This window comes from Bubalus bubalis, chromosome 4 (genome assembly GCF_019923935.1).
Source record: "Bubalus bubalis isolate 160015118507 breed Murrah chromosome 4, NDDB_SH_1, whole genome shotgun sequence".
Taxonomy (NCBI): Eukaryota; Metazoa; Chordata; class Mammalia; order Artiodactyla; family Bovidae; genus Bubalus; species Bubalus bubalis.
Window position 1 is genome coordinate 69,870,790 of NC_059160.1, and position 21,473 is coordinate 69,892,262.

General features: G+C 38.8%; 1 long non-coding RNA gene across 3 annotated transcripts in view; it reads left to right on the top strand.

Annotated features, from left to right (window-relative positions):
• Positions 1–20,300, top strand: part of LOC112584562 — a 44,400-nt gene extending 24,100 nt beyond the window's left edge. For 2 of the 3 annotated variants that reach the window (XR_006550517.2, XR_006550519.2), the window contains exons 2-4: positions 15,408–15,516; positions 16,767–16,972; positions 18,819–20,300. This is a non-coding gene — a long non-coding RNA (uncharacterized LOC112584562). The remainder of the gene's footprint in view (positions 1–15,407; positions 15,517–16,766; positions 16,973–18,818) is intronic. The other variant, XR_006550518.2, reaches the window with a different exon arrangement.
• The last annotated feature ends 1,173 nt before the right edge of the window (positions 20,301–21,473 follow it).

Genomic DNA, 21,473 nt, shown 5'->3' on the forward strand with positions numbered 1-21,473 from the left:
TGCATTTTGTAAAAACAGACAAAACTAGGAAATAGTTTTTTCATATTCAATGAAAGTGAAAATCGCTCAGTCGTGTCCAACTCTTTGCGACCCCATGGATTGTATAATCCATGAAATTCTCCAGCCCAGAACACTGAAGTAGTTAGCCTTTCCCTTCCCCAGGAGGTCTTCTCAACCCAGGGATCAATCCCAGGTCTCCTGCATTGCAGGTGGATTCTTTTCCAGCTGAGCCACAAGAAAAGCCCACGAATACTGGAGTCGGTAGCCCATCCCTTCTTCAGGGGATCTTCCCGACCCAGGAACTGAACCAGGGTTGATTCTTTACCAGCTGAGCTAGTTGTCCTTATTTACTACTTGTCAACTTAAAATACTGAGAAACTGGCAACCTTATTTAGTAGTTTTCAAATATTTAATACTCTTTAAAACTTTTTTTCTCCTCCAGTATATGATAAGGTAGTATATGTCAAACATTTCAGAAAACTCCCCCTGAGTTACTGGGATAAAAGAAGAACGTATCTGAGACATACATTCATGTTTTCTGAAAGAATTCAATCCTTACTCAGAATGATTTTTTTTCAATAGGAGTGATATGTTTTTCTGCTTCAGGAGTTGAAGAAGAGAGTTGATCCATGCTCTTCGAATACTGTTCAAATCTAAGAGAATGTTTTTAAAAATCTATGATTTAATAGGTTTGAAATGTTTCAAAAAAATTAAATCTATATTGAAGTGAGTATATTTTCGTATATAATTTTTACTGCTTTTCTGTTTTCTGACATTGCCTATCTGCTTGACTCTTGGCATTTCTGATTTTTTTCTACTCTATTGCTTGACTGGGAACAAATCCCCTTTCTTTTGTGCTACCCTATTGGAGTTTTGTTGAAATAAAAAGTCAAGAGGAGGGTGAAAATGTGAAGCTGATTGATAGCAGTCAGAGCTGTTAACTTTGTACATGAAATGGCCGAGGGCTCACATCAAGATAGGATGGGTGGGGTAGAGGAGAGATTTGGATTCCTCCTCACCACCCAGTGAGTGGAATATCCCCAGTATGATGATTTCTTGCTTTCTTTGGAAGATAGCCTCTCACGCTGTTTGGAAAAGAAACATCCAGCTACATTCCTACAGACTGCATTCATGAATTCCTTCCCCTTGTTGGGTTCTTCTTAGACTTTGCATGGTTCAGAGTAGTTGCCCATCAGGCTGGTAGCCATAGTCCTGAATTCTGAAATCTTGTCCGCTTTGTGAAAGATGAATCATGAATCATGTGTGCCCTGTTACACAGCAGAAGCATTAACACACTAATTCTGAGCTTTTGCTATGTATCAGGGACAGTTTAGGAGCCAGTACACAAGACAGGGAACCTGCTCACATGGATCTTAAATTCTCAGATAAAACTGGGGCAAAACATGGAAATGAAGAGAAATAGGGAAGGAAAGAAAGGAGAGAAGAAAGAAAAGAAAAAGTATCAGATACAGTAAATGTCAAGGTGATGGGATAGAAAAATATTAGTGGGAATAGGCACCAGAGATTAGGTGGTCAGGAAAGGTCCCCTGAGGGAGATAAAGCAAGCTGAGAACTAAGTGACAAAAACATGCAACTATGCAAAGAATGACTGGAAGGATATTCTAAGCCGAGGAAAAAATCTAGTGCAAAGGCCTTCTGTTGAAATAATCTGTGTGTTTTGAGGAATATTTCTATGGGTGGAGTGGGTGAGAGGAGAGTGGTAAGAGACACATGGTGCCAAATTATGGTAGGCTTTGCTTTTATTCTAAACATGATTGGAAACCATCCAGGGGATTTCAGTTAGGATGAGGATAGGGGGTGAGTTGATCTGTTATACATCTTTAAAAAAATCACATTTTAAAAAAGATCACATACTGAAATACATTTTATCAGATCAAACATTTTTAAAAGAAAATATTAAAAAGAATATTTTGCTGGAGAGCAAAGTATTTGCATGGAGGCAGGAAGGCCAGTCAGGATGCTGTTGCTGCAAGTCCAGGTGAGAAGTAAGGTTGGCTTATGCAAGAGATTTGTTTGGAGGAGAAGCAGAAAAAGGGACCATTCTGGATATTATTGATTACAGAGAGGACAGGACTAGCAGATGGGTTAGATGTGGAGGGTGAAGGAGTAAAAGGAGTGAATTTACAGATTTTTGGCTGGATAAAGTAGGTGGGAGGTGGTACCTTTTGCTGAGATTTTAAAGCTGAGGAAAGTGAGATTGGGAAAGCGTGGAATTGAGTTGTTTTAACTGTGTTATTTCTGAGCCATGTAAGTGAAGATATCAAGTAGGTCATTGGATGTGTAAATTCAAGGACTTAAATTTCATGACTAAGACAAACCTGGAGATTTGATTTGGTTTTCATCATTTTGTAGATGTGATTTAAAATATTGGGTTGGATGAGACCTATCTGGGTGTAACATTCAGTCTAGCCCATTCCAACATTTAGAGGTTGGGGAGAATAGGAATACTCAGCAAAGATGTCTGAAAAAGTAGCAGTTCACTGAGATAAACGGAGAACCAGTAGTTAAATTTCAGTTGGAATGTCATGACAGTCAAGACAGGAGGTACTACTTTATTTTTATTTTTTCAATTGAACCAATAGTTGATTTACAGTGTTGTATTAGTATAGCAAAATGATTCATATACATATATATTCTTAAGATTCTTTTTCCACAAAATATTGAGTATAGTTCCCTGTGCTATACGGTAGGTCCTTGTTAGTTATCTATTTTATATTCAGTAGTATATATGTGTCAATCCTAAACTCCCAATTTCTCTCCCAGCCCCTTCCCTCTTTGGTACTCATAGGTTACTTTTTATGTCTGTGGGTCTAGTTCTATTTTGTATATAAGTTCATATGTATCTGTATTTTAGATTCCATATATAAGTGATATGATTATCATATGATATTTGTCTTTGGTTTACTTCACTTATGACACTCTCTAGGTTTATTCATGTCGCTATAAATGATATTATCTCATTGTTTTTAATGACTGAGTAATGTGATCACTGACCTAGAGCCAGACATCGTGGAATGTGAAGTCAAGTGGGCCTTAGAAAGCATCACTACGAACAAAGCTAGTGGAGGTGATGGAATTCCTGTTGAACTCTTTCAAATCCTGAAAGATGATGCTGTGAAAGTGCTGCACTCAATATGCCAGCAAATTTGGAAAACTCAGCAGTGGCCACAGGACTGGAAAAGGTCAGTTTTCATTCCAATCCCAAAGAAAGGCAATGCCAAAGAATGCTCAAACTACCACACAATTGCACTCATCTCACACGCTAGTAAGGTGATGCTCAAAATTCTCCAAGCCAGGCTTCAGCAATACGTGAACCGTGAACTTCCAGATGTTCAAGCTGGTTTTAGAAAAGGCAGAGGAACCAGAGATCAAATTGCCAACATCCGTTGGATCATGGAAAAAGCAAGAGAGTTCTAGAAAAACATCTATTTCTGCTTTATTGACTATGCCAAAGCCTTTGTGTGGATCACAATAAACTGTGGAAAATTATGAAAGAGATGGGAATACCAGACCACCAGACCTGCCTCTTGAGAAACCTATATGCAGGTCAGGAGGCAACAGTTAGAACTGGACATGGAACAACAGACTGGTTCCAAATAGGAAAAGGAGTACGTCAAGGCTGTATATTGTCACCCTGCTTATTTAACTTCTATTGCAGAATACATCATGAGACACGCTGGGCTGGAAGAAGCACAAGCTGGAATCAAGATTGCCAGGAGAAATATCAATCACCTCAGATATGCAGATGACACCACCCTTATGGCAGAAAGTGAAGAGGAACTAAAAAGCCTCTTGATGAAAGTGAAAGAGGAGAGTGAAAAAGTTGGCTTAAAGCTCAATATTCAGAAAACGAAGATCCTGGCATCTGGTCCCATTGCTTCCTGGGAAATAGATGGGGAAACAGTGGAAACAGTGTCAGACTTTATTTTTCTGGGCTCCAAAATCACTGCAGATGGTGATTGCAGCCATGAAATTAAAAGATGCTTACTCCTTGGAAGGAAAGTTATGACCAACCTAGAAGACTCTTGAGAGTCCCTTGGACTGCAAGGAGATCCAACCAGTCCATTCTGAAGGAGATCAGCCCTGGGATTTCTTTGGAAGGAATGATGCTAAAGCTGAAACTCCAGTACTTGGGCCACCTCATGTGAAGAATTGACTCATTGGAAAAGACTCTGATGCTGGGAGGGATTGGGGGCAGGAGGAGAAGGGGACGACAGAGGATGAGATGGCTGGATGGCATCACAGACTCGATGGACGTGAATCTGAGTGAACTCCAGGAGTTGGTGATGGACAGGGAGGCCTGGAGTGCTGCGATTCATGGGGTCGCAAAGAGTTGGACACGACTGAGCGACTCAACTTAACTCAACACATTTCAGCTCTGTGAACTTACCCAAACTACTAATTTCTCTCAGTCTCTTATTTCTCTTCCATATAAAAGGTTTATATTTATAACATAGTATAGGGTGTCAAGAGGATTTATTAAGCTAATATATACAGTATATTTAACAACGCCCACTGTACAGTAAGTAGTCCATAGGTGTTAACTACTGTAATCTGGCCATAAGTGAAGCACATGAGACCCAGAGAGATCTTGTGATTTACCCAAGCAATTAGTTAATATTTTCAAAATCTTTGACTCCAGGTTTCCACTTATAGTCTATGGAATATACAAAGATTTGAATTTAAGTGGTTAGAGAATGGCTATGTGAACTGGAAAGAGTAAACATTTTTGTTATAGAAAGTAGATTAACATTCCAGAACTGCTCCTTATACCTGTATGACCTGTGCCAGTCATCCTGATTTTTCATAGTTTCAGTTCCTTCATTTATAAACTGTGTTTTATGGGGTTACTGTATCTCTCATGTACATACAGTGTCTGGCACATGGCAGGTCTTCCTAGAAGGAAAAATAATTGAGTTCACATCATGACAGCCTTCTTTCATTCCTCCCCATCTCAAAAGAGGCAGAACAGGGGAGGTACTATAAAGCACAGGGCATACCTACAAAAATAAAGTTAATTTAAATCTTACTTTGAGGTTACTTTGCAAGGCTGTGTAATCCCATGAAGTAATAGAAAGCAGTCTCAGATGTCCCAAAACAATGGCTGGGACACACCAACCTCATACAAGAAAACCCTTTTCAGACTTCTCTGGTGGTTACAGTTGGATAAGAATCTGCCTGCCAATGCAGGGGACATGGGTTCAATCCCTGGTCCGGGAAGATTCCACATGCCATGGGGAAACTAAGTTCCTGTGCCACAACTACTGAAGTCCAAGTGCTCTAGGGCCTGCAAGCTGCAACTACCGAAGCCTGTGCTCCTAGAGCCTGTGCTCCGCAACGAGGGAGGCCACTGCAACGAGAAGCCTGTGGGCCACAACCGAGAGCAGCCCCTGCGTGCTGCACCTAGAGGAAGCCTGAGCGCTGCAATGAAGACCCAGCGCAGCGAAAATAAATAGATGCATAAGAAAGCCCTTCTCAGCAAATGGCAGGGGATACCCATCACTCTGTGTTGAACGAGCATTGCCTGGTACGCAGTCCCAGTTTGGCACCTCTACCTCCAAATGCGTTCTGTTATAAACTCCCCAGCAAATGTCAACAGCTTTGTTATAAGGAAGCAGGCAACAGTAAAATTTTGAACAAAGATATTATGTGTTCAGTTGTGTCCGACTCTTTGTGAGTCCATGGGCTGCAGCCTACCAGGCTCCTCTGTCCATGGAATTCTCCAGGCAACCATACTGGAGTAGGTTGCCATTCCCTTCTCCAGGAGATCTTCCCAGACCAGTGATTAAACCCAGGTTTCCTGCATTGTAGGCAGATTCTTTACCATATGAGCTACCAGGAAAGTTCATTAAGTCTCCTAGGGGAAGGTAAGGGCAGAAGTAGAGATCATCGACACAAAGACAGCCAATAGCTATTTCATGGAGAATTTGGGGAGTAGTGAATGGATGAAATTCAAATATCAGGGTGTCCTGACCAAAGACAGGAAGCCATGAGTAATATTTAAGGGAGCAATGGATAGCCAGAACTGACTGCAGCATAGGGACTGTTAGGAAGTAAGTATATGAGGATAAGTTAGGGCAATATTGTAGTTGGGTTGAATGCCAAAGCAAGAATTTAATTTTGCAAGGATTTTGTATGACTGGAAGGAAGTTTTTGAACAGAGGAATTGTCTTTTTGATATTAAAGTATATCTTTTTTTAAAAGTATGTTTCTTTTTTAAAAAGTATATTTCTTTTTGATATTAAAGTACATATTCAGGGTTACACTTTCTCTAAGAGTTTCATAATAAAAACTTTTGAAGTGGTCAAGCCAACAAGTGTCTTGAAGAACATGAACACTAAAATAATAGTAATAACAGTAGCCGCTATTATTTGAGAATCATGTGGCATGCACTGTGCTAGGGGGTCAACATCTGCCATCACATCACCCCATAAAGTAGGGGTTCCAGTCCTCAGGTTAGATCTAAGAAGAAAGCCTCAAGAAGGTTTAATAATTTGCCTGAGACCGGATGAAGAAACCAGTGTGCAAATTTAGCTGACTCCGCCTGAAAAACCAGAGAAGAGCACCTCTTGGCTTTGACAATGCTATACTCTTGTTGGAGAGATAAAACATCTCTGCGTGAAATGGGTCTCAGCTATGGCCCATGTGAGCTGTAGTTGTGACATGGAACTCAGCTTTGCATGTGAACTCATAGTTGTGCCATATGGAGTCTAGTTCCATGACTAGGGGTCAAACCTGGCCCCCCTGCATTGGGAGTGTGGAGTCCTAGGCATTGACCACCAGGGAAGTCCCTATATATTCTTTTTCATATTCTTTTCCATTATAGGTTGTTATAAGATACTGAATATAGTTCCCTGTGCAATATAGTAAGTCCTTGCTGTTTATTTTATAGGGCTTTGTATTTTGGACTGTTGACTTCTTTAAACTCCTTTGATTCAGTTTTTCAGCATTTTCCCCTTCTTCCAGGTTGTCTCTACAAGCTTAAACTATTAACAGCCTGATGCCTTCCATCGGGCTTCCCTGGTAGCTCAGTTGGTAAAGAATCTGCCTGTAATGCAGGAGACCCTGGTTCAATTCCTCGCTTGGGAAGATCCTCTGGAGAAAGGATAGGCTACCCACTCCAGTTTTCTTGGGTTTCCCTGGTGGCTCACACAGAAAAGAATCTGCCTGCAATGCAGGAGACCTGGCTTTGATCCCTGGGTTGGGAAGCTTCCCTGGAGGGAGGAATGGCAACCCACTCTAGTATTCTTGTCTGGAGAATCCCCATGAACAGAGGCGCCCGGCAGGCTACAGTCCATGGGGTCACAAAGAGTTGGATACCACTGAGCGACTGAGCAGAGCACAGCACAGCATACCTTCCATCTAAACTTAGTATAATTAGAGGAAGGCGAAGGCTTTAAGAGCCTGAGAATCTCATTCAGAAGAAATGTCAGAAACATGTGGAAGCTATCAAAAAGCAGGTAAAAATGATGCATTCATCTATTCATTCATTCATTAAACATTCATTTGTTGAGCACCTAGACGAACCAGACAGCTGCAGCTTTGTGAGTATATGACCTGTGCAATCATGGAGGGTCCCTTACTCAGGTTGTTTTAATGCTTTACTGTCACCATCTTTAAATTCTTCACTTTGTGTTTAAAAATGTGATTTTTTAAGTGAAGTTCAGCAGGACAGTAGAATGTGAGCAGAGGAGATACATACAGCATGTTTATCTACCTTATTCTTTGCTGCTTATTCCTATACAGCATATGTGATACTCACAAGTACACAATTCCAGTGGCCCCATTGCCTGGAGAATCCCATGGAAAGAGGAGCCTGGCAGGCTACAGTTCATGGAGTCGCAAGGGTTGGACATGACTTAGCAACTAAACCACCACCACCATGATGGACAGGAGTTCAGCGACACTCAGAGCTAGTATAAGATAAGCATGTTCCATCTACAATGAAGTAGGCAGGTGTGTAGAGAGCCCCAAGAGGCCATGATTTCCATTTAAACCAGAAGCTGCTTCAAACAGAGGAATAAGCATTGGTGGTCTAAGTAACATGAATGATCAAGGAAACTTACCTTTTCTCAGTTAGCTTCATTGAAAGTGATGATATAGAAAGGAAAGATAGTTCCTTTTCCTTTTAGCTGTTTTACATCATAAGTAAGCTGCCAGTAGACAGTGTGGCAGAATGTGCACATATAAAAAAGTGAATTAAAATAATTAAGTTAGTTGTTTGCAGCAAATTTGCTCTTCTTGTATGTAAGAATATACATGCGCAGGTGTAAGCTACAAAGTACAAACTAGTTCTGATATTTCTACACGTGTTAAATGCACTTACATTTGCATTTAAAGCTGGAAACACAATATAAAGATGAATGGTACAAAATCATCCTGACAAATTACAATTTAAAGTTTTCTTAGAACAATGTTAAGTAGCAAATGAAAATACCATAACTAGTCAAGAGACAGAACTTGGAAGGAAAATACTTTATGTTTTAATGCTTTTAATAGTACTTCTATCCTGCTTTTTGAATAAGGAGCACCACTTGCCATGTTCCATGGGTCCCACAGATTACATAGTTGGACTTGGGGCCAAACACTGTGTTAGGAAACAGGAATATACTGATGGACAAGTAAGACATGGACTCTGCTTTCATGGAATATACAGTTCAGAGGGGATAATTACATAATAACAATTGTTATAAGAGAAACAGAGGAAAGGTGCAGGGTGTTACAAGAACAGGTAAATGGGAGAAACTGCTGAATGGACATTGTTAATTGCTTCTCCAACAGCCTTTCTCCTTTGCCAGTAGAATTTCCTTCCTTTAGAAACTAAAACTTTCTGATCCTCCACTTCCCTGGCATATAGAATTTGAGAATGTGAGTAAATCCTGTCCAGTGATATCTGAGTGAAAGCCTCCTAGACAGAGATACTTTAGGGAAAGATTTTGCTCCCTGATACAGAGAGAAACATGTGAGGAGAACATCTTCCCTTTCTTTCCTACTTTAGATACTGTTGTGTGAGAACCTGATGCTCAGAGCTGTGGACGCTATATTGTAACCATGAGGGGAAAGTAAAGATAATGGCAGAAAGCTCATCTAGAACTAAAATGTAACTTTGAACCTCTGGGAATATTCAGAACTATATGCCTATAGAGTGCTTGTCAGGTGAGAAAAAAAATGCATTCTCATTGTTAAAGATACTGTTAGCTGGGTTTTCTGTGGTTTGCAGCCAGTACTTCCTAACTGATGTTTTGATCTATTCTGGGTAACCAGGGAGGTTTCTGCTGAGAAAGTGACATTTCATATATACCAAAATGTTGATTAGGAATTAAGTTGTTGATGATTTGAGACAATAGAGATCCAAGCCTGAGAGAATATGCATAATTTGAATGCCCAAAATTAGGAAGGTACCTGACATATTTGAAAGCTAAGATCCTGAAGAATATGTGCTGAAGACCAGAGTAGGTGTGCAGCATCCTGGAGATGAGGCTCTTAGATACATCCCCGGATAGATGACTTGACCGTTTTCCTTCTGGGAGATGGTGACAAGTTGGTTGCTGCTACTCTGTATCCTGTCCAGAAAAGCCCGGGCTCCAACACCTAGCATATCAGGTGTCCCACAGCTGACTGAGAACACAAATTTTCATTTTCATGGATGGTCCCACTTGTGGGAAGTGGATGCCTTGTCTGCATGTCAATACTGTGAGCAGTGACACAGTGGTTATCAGAACTTTTCATGAAGTGTAAACCTTTTAGTGCATCATCCTCCTTGTTTTCATAAATAAGCAAAATGATGTGGAAGTGCCAGAGAACACAGAGTGAAAATCTGTGGAGATGTGCACCATCAGATATACTTAAAAATATTTTTATGAAAGAACTGGAACACTTTCTAACACCATACACAAAAATAAACTCAAAATGGATTAAAGATCTAAACATAAGAACCAGAAACTATAAAACTCTTAGAGGAGAACATAGGCAAAACACTCTCCAACATACATCACAGCAGGATCCTCTATGACCCACCTCCCAGAATATTGGAAATAAAAGCAAAAATAAACAAATGGGATCTAATTAAAATTAAAAGCTTCTGCACAGCAAAAGAAACTATAAGCAAGGTGAAAAGACAGCCTTCAGAATGGGAGAAAATAATAAAATGAAGCAACTGATAAACAACTAATCTCAAAAATATACAAGCAACTCCTGCAGCTCAATTCCAGAAAAATAAACGACCCAATTAAAAAATGGGCCAAAGGACTAAATAGACATTTCTCCAAAGAAGACATACAGATGGCTAACAAACACATGAAAGATGCTCAACATCACTCATTATCAGAGAAATGCAAATCAAAACCACAATGAGGTACCATTTCACGCCAGTCAGAATGGCTGCGATCCAAAAGTCTACAAGCAATAAATGCTGGAGAGGGTGTGGAGAAAAGGGAACCCTCTTACACTGTTGGTGGGAATGCAAACTAGTACAGCCACTATGGAGAACGGTGTGGAGATTCCTTAAAAAACTGGAAATAGAACTGCCTTATGATCCAGCAATCCCACTGCTGGGCATACACACTGAGGAAACCAGAAGGGAAAGAGACACGTGTACCCCAATGTTCATCGCAGCACTGTTTATAATAGCCAGGACATGGAAGCAACCTAGATGTCCATCAGCAGATGAATGGATAAGAAAGCAGTGGTACATATACACAATGGAGTATTACTCAGCCATTAAAAAGAATACATTTGAATCAGTTCTAATGAGGTGGATGAAACTGGAGCCTATTATACAGAGTGAAGTAAGCCAGAAAAAAAAACCACCAATATAGTATACTAATGCATATATATGGAATTTAGAAAGATGGTAATGACAATCCTGTATGCAAGACAGCAAAAGAGACACAGATGTATAGAACAGTCTTTTGGACTCTGTGGGAGAGGGAGAGGGTGGGATGATTTGGGAGAATGGCATTAAAACATGTATAATATCATATAAGAAATGAATTGCCAGTCAAGGTTTGATGCAGGATACAGGAAGCTTGGGGCTGGTGCACTGGGATGACCCAGAAGGACGGTATGGGGAGGGAGTTGGGAGGGGGGTTCAGGATGGGGAACATGTGTACACCTGTGGCAGATGCATGTTGATGTATGGCAAAACCAATACAATATAGTAAAGTAAAAAAAGAAAGAAAGAAAGAAAAAAAAATAAAAGTATAAGCATAAGTATTAAATAAATACATTAAATATGGAAGTAAAAAAAAAAAAAAAGAAAGACCTGGATGATTCCCCAAATGATAGAAATGAGAGAAAGAAGGATAGAGTCATCAGGAGCATTTGTATAATTGCAGTGTTAATGGTTAGAAGCCAATCAACCTCTGTAACCAAGCTGCGGCCTGGGTGCCTGGTGATTCCTGCCGTAATGACACCTAGAGAAATAGGCTGTCAGAGCCATTATCATCATCGTGTTTACCGGCATATCATCCCGGCCATGGATTCAGTGCCAGGAGGCAAGGAGGGCTGTGGTTTACAAAACAGACGCTCACCTCAAAGGCCCACTTAAACGGCAATTACACACTGGTAATGACTTTCTGTAATTTGTGGTGGGAAGAAGATGGAACACTGGGCTCTGTGTTAGAGACAAAAAGAAAAACAAGGAGAAGAGAAAGAAACAGAATGCTAATTATGTTTTGAAAAAATGCATATGGCACCTGTCAGCATTACAGAAACATGATCTTATTAATCCTCATAATAGCTCTATTAGTCTCACGGTTGAGAAGGGGAAATTGGAGGAATGAGCTGTCTAAGTAACTTGCCTACAGCATGAACGAACTAGAGACATCAGGGAAACAAAACTGGCATTGATGATGTAGTGAGAGGTCCTCTCTCACCTTTTCTTCTGGTTTATAAGCTGTGGCTCAGATGGGGCAGGAAATAAAAGAGCAGACTCTGCGGCAAAAAGCAGCTTTTGGCTTTGTGATACTTAAATGGCAGTACCTAGCATGATATAATCACCTGATAATCTTCTAAAAGTGATTTCTGAGTCTACATAACGTATTTCAGTGGATTTTCATGGAAAATCCAAGAGGTGTTTAACTTGAGCTAAAACAGGTATTTGCAAGATTTCTGTGTCCTCATTCATTGATTCAGCAAATATCGCCTGTCAGTTATGTGCCTGACACAGCGCTTAGCACTAGAAATAGAGCAGTGACTCAACCAGACAGGTTTCTGCTCTCATGGAGCTTTTCTTCTACAGGAGGGAAACAGGCAACAAACATGTAAAAAGTACATGAAGGAGAGAACCACAGAGTGATGCCTGCTGTGGGAAGCAGAACAAGGAAAAAGATAAGAATGTGAGTCTGAAGAGTGGGGTTTCTTTGGAGAAAGTAGCCCGGAAGGATTCTTTATGGGCGTGGAAACCTGTAGGAAAATCAGGGACAGATTTTTGGTGAAGCCTGCAAGTGCAAAGGCCCTGAGACAGGGCTAGGAAAGGCAAAAAGAAACCAGTGTGACTAGATCATAAGGTGGGCGAGTGGTAGAAAAAGGAGCTGGAGAACCACGCACTTTCCAAAGACTGACTACTCTTTGCCTGTCAGTGTACTCGGGGCTGCTCAGAGGAAGGTTCCAAGCCTTCTTTTGTTGGCTCTTTTGCAAGATTCCCCAAAATGATAAAAGTGAAGAGAGAAAATGCTCTGCCCAGTGGGCCTCCGTCTCTTGTTTCTCTCTTGCCTGTTCTGCAGTGAGGTGCTTAATGACCCTATTTTCCCTTAATGTACTCTCACAGAAAAAAACCCTAGGACATTATTCCATGCCTATTTTTAAGGTAGTTCATGAAATAGAAATGAATACGAGCACAGTTTGTTCCAGTGAGTCTCTAATAATCAAATACCTCCTCACTTGGCAGATTTTTGGCTTCCACAAAGGGATTTTAATTGAGAGGATTTTTGAAAAATCAGCATTTGGTATTCTGAGACACTCATTCAGCAAATACTTTGTTAGTATAATCGGCTTCAATGTATAAAGTAATTTGAAGAGTGGTTCTGAAGAGAGTCTTTGACCAATCCCTGTGTGAACCCAGATGCATGACACTGCAGAAGGTCTCCATCCAAATGGAATCAGCATGGATTTGTGCATTTATGGGTTTAGCTTCTGTGTGTTAATCCAAACCACTTAAATCCTGGATCAAAGGATATATGCGACTCCTTTTTCCTGCTATGGCTGAAGTTCTGATCATGTTCTGAGCCTCAGAAACCTCAAAAAGACTTACAAATAATATTTGCTTCTTGTTTTTTTCTTCTTGGTTTAGATTTTATGGTCACTGGAGCCTATGGGGTTAATGCTAGGTACACCTATAGTATTTGAGCCAGCAACTTGGAAAAGTTTAGCAGGGGGAATTGAGGGGAGTTAGCAATATTGATTGGTTGACGTAGTTGATTTGCAGATATCAATGTAGTCTTTATTTTTTTCAGTGTGATTTGAAACAAATTATATCTGTCCTGTTGGGATTACAGGTGTAAGGAGGGTCACGTGGCAGGTTTCCTGATCTCCATCTTCCACTGCTGTCAATACCTTGAGGAGACTGAGGCTGTGTCTTTCACAGTGTTTTCCCCAGAATCTGGCACATTGCCCGGCATATAGTAGATGCTCATTAAATATTTGTTGAATGAATGAAACATTGATAAGAATAGGAACTACAATGATTCAGTTATAATTAATACAGTTTTGGTGTGGAATAAACCAATTTAAAAAATTCTAATATGTTCTCTTACAATATTTAATATGTTTTTTATTAAAAATGGCTGAGTACTCGGTGACAACCTAGAGGGATAGAGGGGAGGGAGGCTCCCTAAGGAGGGTATATGTATATAATTATGACTGATATGTACTGTTTTACAGCAGAAACCAACACAATAGTGTAAAGTGTTTATCCTCCAATTTTTAAATTTTAAAAATGGCTTTATATACATATACTAATTTTACAGATGTATAAATGTGGTGACATTGTAATATTGTTTTCTTCATTCAGTCATTTTTCCCCCTACATTCACTTAGCTTCTTCCTTTCTCCACCTCCAGTCCTCTGGTCTTTTACCCCCACCTCCAGATCATATTAATAATCTAGTAATTTGTGTAATTAAGACCAGGAATGTGTTTGCATCCCAGCACCACCATTTATAAGCTGTGTGACCTTGGGGAAGTTTCATAAATTTCCTTATCTGTAAAATCAAGATTGTAAAACCTATATCACAGAAGTACGAGAATTAAATGAACTAATACATATGGAGCTCTTAGAGGAGTGTCTGTCACCTGCTCATATATATCCACAGTGGTCCCCCCTTATCCATAGGGATACAGTCCAGGACTCCAGTGGAGGCCTAGAACCACAGTACTGAACCTTATGTATACTATGTTTTTTCCTATACATACCTACCTATAATAAAGTTTAGTTTATCAGGTACAGTAAGAGATTAATAACAATAGCTAATAATAAAATAGAACAATTACAGCAATGCACTGTAATAGAAGTTATGTGAATGTGGTCTCTCAAATATTTCATTGTACAAATTTAATGCCTTCTTCATCTTAACTAAGACTTAGGCACTGTGGCTTCAATTTTTGCAGTTTGAGATGTGACAGGAAGACCTACATGAATTTCTTATTCTTTCTTTGCAATTTCACAGATAGAAGAACAACACATGATTTTTTTTCCCCTTAAGTCAGGAGTGTTCACCTTTTCACTTAAAGGTAGCACTTTACAGCTTCTCTTTGGCAGATCTGACTTGCCAGAATCACTATTCTTATGTTTTGGGGCCATTATTAAGTAAAATAAGAATTACTGAACACCAGCACTGGGATCCCATGGCAGTCGATCTGATTGTGGAGATGGCTGCTAATGAGTGAGATATGCTGGACAATGAGATGATTCACATCCAGGGTGGGACCAAGCAAGACATTGTGAGATTTGATCACATTACTCAGGTTGGCTTGTGGGGCGTCTCTGGTTGCTCAGATGGTAAACAACCTGCCTGCAGCGCGAGAGACCTGGGTTCAATTGCTGGGTTGGAAAGACCGCCTGGAGAAGGGAATGGTTACCCACTCCAGTATTCTTCGCTGGAGAATTCCTTGGACAGAGGAGCCTGGTGGGCTAGAGTCAGTGGGGTCACAAAGAGATGGACACAGTTGAGTGACTAACACTAAACAGGTCACCTCGCAAATGAATTGTTTATGTCTAGAATTTTCCACTTAATATTTCTGGACCACAGATGACCCTGGGTAACTGAGACTGAGGAAATTGATATCTCAGCTGAGGGCGGGAGTAGTGATGGTGGTGTTAGGGACTACGTTAAGTGGACCGGCTGTGGGTAGAGGGTTCAGCTCCTCACCTCATCTGCCTCTCTGCAGGGCTGCTGACCCTGAGACAGTTAACCTCCAGCAGACTGAGAAATCCTAGAGACAGGAGGAAGCTGCAGTACCTTTTATGACCCAGTCTCCAGTATTTGGAATTCTCCAGGTAAGAATACTGGGGTGGTTTGCCATTTCCTTCTCCAGTGGATCTTCCCATTCCAGGGATCAAACCTGGGTCTCCTGCACTGCAGGCAGATTCTTTACCAACTGAGCTACCAGGGAAGCCCTATATTTATGACATTACAGTTTAAATAGGTTTCCATTGACTTTAAAAATGACTGTGTTTAAAATAGCTTCAGAGTTTCTAGTCTTGGTTAAAAAACATTTGTTTGTATATGTATTCAGAAAGAGTTCTTAAAATATAGTTTTTATTTAGGAAAAAACCCCAACTCTTTAATCTACCTGCAATTCATTACTATGTATAAAGGTATAATTTTATTTTTCTTCAATGCTAGACAGTTAAATATTAATTAATTTTTAATCTACTTAATTTTATATTCTACTTTTTTTTGGTTGTGGTTTTCTTTTTTTGAGGGGGGTAGGTTTTATCTTTTTGGCTGCTCAGCATGTGGGATTTCTTAGTTCCTGGGCCAGTAATTGAACCCATGCTCCCTATAATGGAAGTGTGGAATCCTAACCGCTGGACCAGCAGGAAGTTCCAATCTACTCTTTATTCTGAGTCAAATTTGTATCTTTATTACTAACTACTTTAATTTGTAAATTTCCCCAGTCTCAGCGGTTTAGCATTGTAAAAATTATTTCCTTTTTGCTAACCTGTCCAACATGGGTATTTCTGGGTGGAAGTTCCACTTTATGGACTCTCCATCTTCAACATGAGGCTTCTAAGCTACCTGGGTATTCATCACTATTCCAGTTAGCCAGAAGAGGGAAAGTAAGTAGAAAATCAGGTGTGTAAGCTTGGAGGTGGTAAACAACATTTCCATGGTCATTTTGTAAGCCAGAGCTCAGATACACGGCCACTTCTGGCTCCAGGGAGGATGGGAAATATATTCTCACTGGTGCCACTGACCTGCTTGTCAGTTTCTATGCTGATGCCATGTTGTTTATATTATAATGACTGATACTTGTAATTCTGTATTCTGATACTTTTAAAAGAAAATCTCATTCACTGGCTCTCTTTTTGTTTTTTCCTTCACTTTTCCTGGGTATTATCCTTCCATACACAGTTAAATCAATTTTATCCACTTACAAAAACAAAATGAAATAACCATAACAAAACTGTTGAGATTTTAATCAAAAAGGTATTCAACTCAATATTATTTGTACAACTTGTGATATTCCTATGTATTTAAGTCTTTCCAATCAAGATCATGTATATTTTCTTTTTTTTTAAAGGTTTTATTTTATGTGCTTCCTTGAGACTGGATTGTGAAAGAGACTGAAAAGTATCAGAAAGTTTCATGACTGAGTTATTTTTTTAATGAGATATTATTTGCTTAGTGTGAAATGGACAGATCTTAAACTCCTAGCAAGATACAGAACATGACCAGCACCTCAGAAGGTTCCCTTGTGCCTCTGCCAATGAATTTTTTACCACACAGGTAAGAATTATTCTGATTTTTGGCATCATAGAGTTAGTGATGCTTATTCTTGAGTTTTATATAAGTGGGATGATATATGTACTTTTTTTGGTGTAAGGTTTCATTTGCTCCATGTAGAGAGTCATCTATGTTGCTATAATTATCAGTTTGGTCCTTTCTATTACTGCTTAGTATCTCATCCCATAGATATGTCTATTCTTCTCCATGTTGAATGGGTTGTTTCAATTTGTTGCTATCTTGCTTAAAGTTGCTGTGGACATTCATGTGCAAGTTTCTGTGTGGTCACATGTGTTTAATTTCTCTTGAGAAAATATTTAGGAGGGGAATTCCTGGGTCATAAGATAGGTATATATTTAACTTTACAAGAAACTGAAAAACAATTTCCCAAAGTATTTGTGTCATTTTACACTCCCACCAGCTCTGTCTTCTCCCCATTAACAGCTGTGGGATGTTGTATCCTTACTAACATTTGCTGTTATCAGTCTTTAACTGTAGCTGCTTGGATGGGTGTATAGTATTTCACATACCAACTTTGTTGCAGTATAATTTATATACAGTAAAATACACACATTTTCAAGTCTACAGTTCAGTAAAGACTGACAAGTATATACACCCATAAAACTACTACCACAATGAAAATATAAAGAGTACCCATTACCCCAAATATAAAACATTCCTATTACCATTGTGTCCTTTTCGATTCAATCCTCACCCCTCATCCCACTTCAGGCAACTGCTGAGCTGCTTCTAATCACTGTAGATTTGTCATTCTAACAGTTTCAAATGAAAGGACATAAAGTATATGGTCTTTTATGTCTTGCTTCTTTCACTTAGCATAATGTTTGTGAGATTTATATATGTAAGTGTGAATAGTATTCTATTGTATAACTATACCGTGATTCACCTGTTGATGAATAACGGGTTGTTTCTAGTTTCTGGCTATTTTGAATAAAGCTGCAATGAATATTTATATATATGTATGTCTTTGTATGAACACATACTTCTATTTTTCTTGGATAAATACTTAGAAGTGGAATTGTTCTATCACATAGTAAGTATATGTTTAACTTTCTAAGGAATTGCCAAACTACTTTCCAAAATGGTTACATTATTCAATGTTTCATTATTAATGGATTAGAGTTATAATTGCTTCATATGTTTGTCAACACTTCGGGTTATCAGTCTTTTTAATTTTGATCATTGTAATTGGCTAGTATCTTTCTTTAGTATCTTATCTCTAATATTATTTCTTTGATGACTAAGCATGTTAACCACCTTTTGATTGACATTTGAATGTGTTCATTTCTGAGGTGTCTGTCAAATCTTTTTACATAGGGTTTCCTTTGTAAATGATAATACCATCTAAGACTGAGATGATTTTATTCTTTCTTTTCAACTTCGTGCATTTTATTTTATTGCCTTATTACACTGGCTAAGACTTCCAATGAAATGTTAAGTAGAAGGTAGTGAGAGGGACAACTTAACTTTATTCTCAATCTTTAGATACCTTCAATACTTCAGTACCTTCAATATTTCACAAATAAGTATATATAATGTTACCTGTAAGTTTTTCATAGATATCCTTTTACTGTGACTTTTTATCATGAATGGTTGTTGAATTTGATCAAGTGCTTTTCTTGTAGTTGTGTGTGTGTGTGCTCAGCTCAGTTGTGTCCAACTCTTTGAGACTCCATGGATTGTAACCCACCAGGCTCCTCTAACCATGGAATTTCTTCCAGGCAAGAATACTGGAGTGGGTACTGGAGTGGGTTGCTATTTCCTACTCCAGGGTATCTTCCTGAACCAGAGATCAAGCCTGTATATCTTGTGTCTCCTACATTGGCAGGTGGATTCTTTACCGCTACATCACCTGGGAAGTGGTAAAGAATCTGACTACTCCCAGGGAAAAAAATCATCAGGATCAGATGTATTTACCATTGATTTTTATCTAACCTTAAAGACAGAGGATGAGATGGCTGGATGGCATCACTGACTCGATGGACGTGAGTCTGAGTGAACTCCGGGAGTTGGTGATGGACAGGGAGGTCTGGCGTGCTGCAATTCATGGGGTGGCAAAGAGTCGGACACGACTGAGCGACTGAACTGAAAGAACAGATGATTTTTATGTTATTTAAACTTTAGCCCTAGAAAAAGATTAAAATCTCTCTAATTGATATCTTAAATCCAATGTAACTTTAATACTAAGCCATTAAATTCTCTGGAATGTATACCCAGGAATGGAAATGCTGGGTTGTATTTTAACTGTATGTTTAAGTATTTGAGGAACTGCCAAACTGTTTTCCAAAGGTGTCTACACACCACTTTAAATTCCTATCAATTTTTCTACATCCTCATCAACACTTACTGTTGTCTTTTTTATTATAGCCATTCTAGTCTGTATGAAATGGCATCTTACTGTGGTTTTGATTTGTATTTCCCTTTATTACTAATGATATTGATGATGTTTTCAGTACTTATTGGCCATTTGTATATCATCTTTTATATTAAGTTGTTCCCACACCATTTGTTGAAAAGACTGTTCTTCTCTCCATTGAAATTTCTTGGCATCCTTATCACAAATAAGTTGCCTTCAAATATGTGGGCTTCCTTCTGACTCTCAATTTTATTCTATTGATCTATATGCCCATACCTTTTCCAGAGCCAAATGATTTTGTTTATTTTAGCTTTGAAATCATGATATGCAAGTCCTCCAACTTGAATTTGCCAAACAAGATTGTTTTGGCTATTCTAGGTTCTGAATTTCCATATGAATCCCACCTGTGAAGAAGAACAGGTGGGGTTTTGAGAGGAATTGCACTGAGTTTGTAGAACAACTTGGGTAGTATTGTTATCTGAACAAATTCTTTGTCTGTGAACGTGAATGTCTTTCTACTTTCTTAGGTCTTAATTTCTTTCAACATGTATAAATATTGCACTTATTTTGTTAAATTTATTCCTGACTATATTATTCTTTTTTAGATGCTATTGTAAAGGAAATCATTTTATTAATTTTATTTTGGGTTGTTTATTGTTAGCATATAAAAACACAATTGATTTTTATATGCTGGTATTGTAACCTGCAACTTTGATAAACTCATTGATTAGCTCCAATAGTTTTTTGTGGATTTCTTAGGATTTTCTGTATATGGAATATCACTTGCAAATAGAGATAATTTTACTTCTTCCTTTCCAATTTGGATTTTTTAAATTATTAATCTTGCCTAATTGCCCTACTTATAACCTCCAGAACAATGCTGAATAAAAGTGGTAAGACTAGCTATCTTTGTCTTGTTCCTGATCTTAGGAAATAAACTTTCCATCTTTCACCATTAAGTACAGTATTAGCTGTGAGTTTTTGTCGATGCCCTTATCAGATTGAGAGAACTCTCTCTATTCCTAGTTTGTTGAGTGATTTTATAATGGAAGGGTGTTGGGTTTTATCAAATGCCTTTTCTAGATTACTGATATTATCATGTGATTTTTGTTGTATTAATAATAATGTTTACATTGATTTTTGTATGTTAAACCAATCTTGTATTCCTGGGATAAATTTATCTTATTTATTTTAAGATGTAGGTTTTATTATTATTCAAAAGTGGGAAGGCCAAAAAATCAGGAGACAGTTGCCATTGAAAAGATAGTTTATTACTCAGTTTCCAAGAAGAGGGACATGTTATGCCATGTGGGGTAGAAGGAGTACATGGAGGAAGCACCATCGTCAGTCAGGAGATGGGGGGATGTAGAGGAAAATATGGGCAAGTATCTTTATTGTGGTTTCCATGGGAAGAAAAGGGAAAAGCAGAGTAAGCAAGTTTAGGGCTGGCTAGTTTGAATAATTTCAGTGGGCGCTAGTTGTCTGGTACCTGGTTGTAGATGTTTGGGGTAGAGGAATAGTGGCACAGACTGGGAGAACCCTGTGAAAGCCTGATGAATGAGATGGTTGAGGTATCGGTTCTGAATTTCTTGGTCTGCATGCGAAAACAGCAGAAGCAGATGAGTTGTTTAGTCTCAAGGATTTGGCCAGCTCTGGGAGGAACAGTCTCTTCAGAGTCAGCAAGACCTCAGATTTCCAAGCATCCCAATAAAAAGATATGGTTAGTATAGCAACAGTCTATAGTTTTTTTGCTATGTTGCTGCATTCAATTTTCTGGATTTGTTAAGAATTTTTACATCAATATTCATAGGGGATATTGGTCTGTGGTTTTCATCTCTTGTGATGTCTTTGATTTCTGTATCAGGGTAATCCTGGCCTCATAAAATGAGTTAAAAAGTGTTTCCTCTTCTGTTTTTTTGGGAAGATTTATTAAGTACTGGTGTTAATTGGTCTTCAAAAGTTTGGTAGAATTCATTGTGAAGCTAGCTGGTCGTGGGCTTTTATTTTTGGTGGGTTTTTGATTATTAATTTAATCTGCTTATTTTCTTAAAGCTTGGTCAGTTTTGGTATTCTGTGTCTTTATAGGAATTTATGCTTTTCATCTCGATTCTCTAATATTGTTGCATA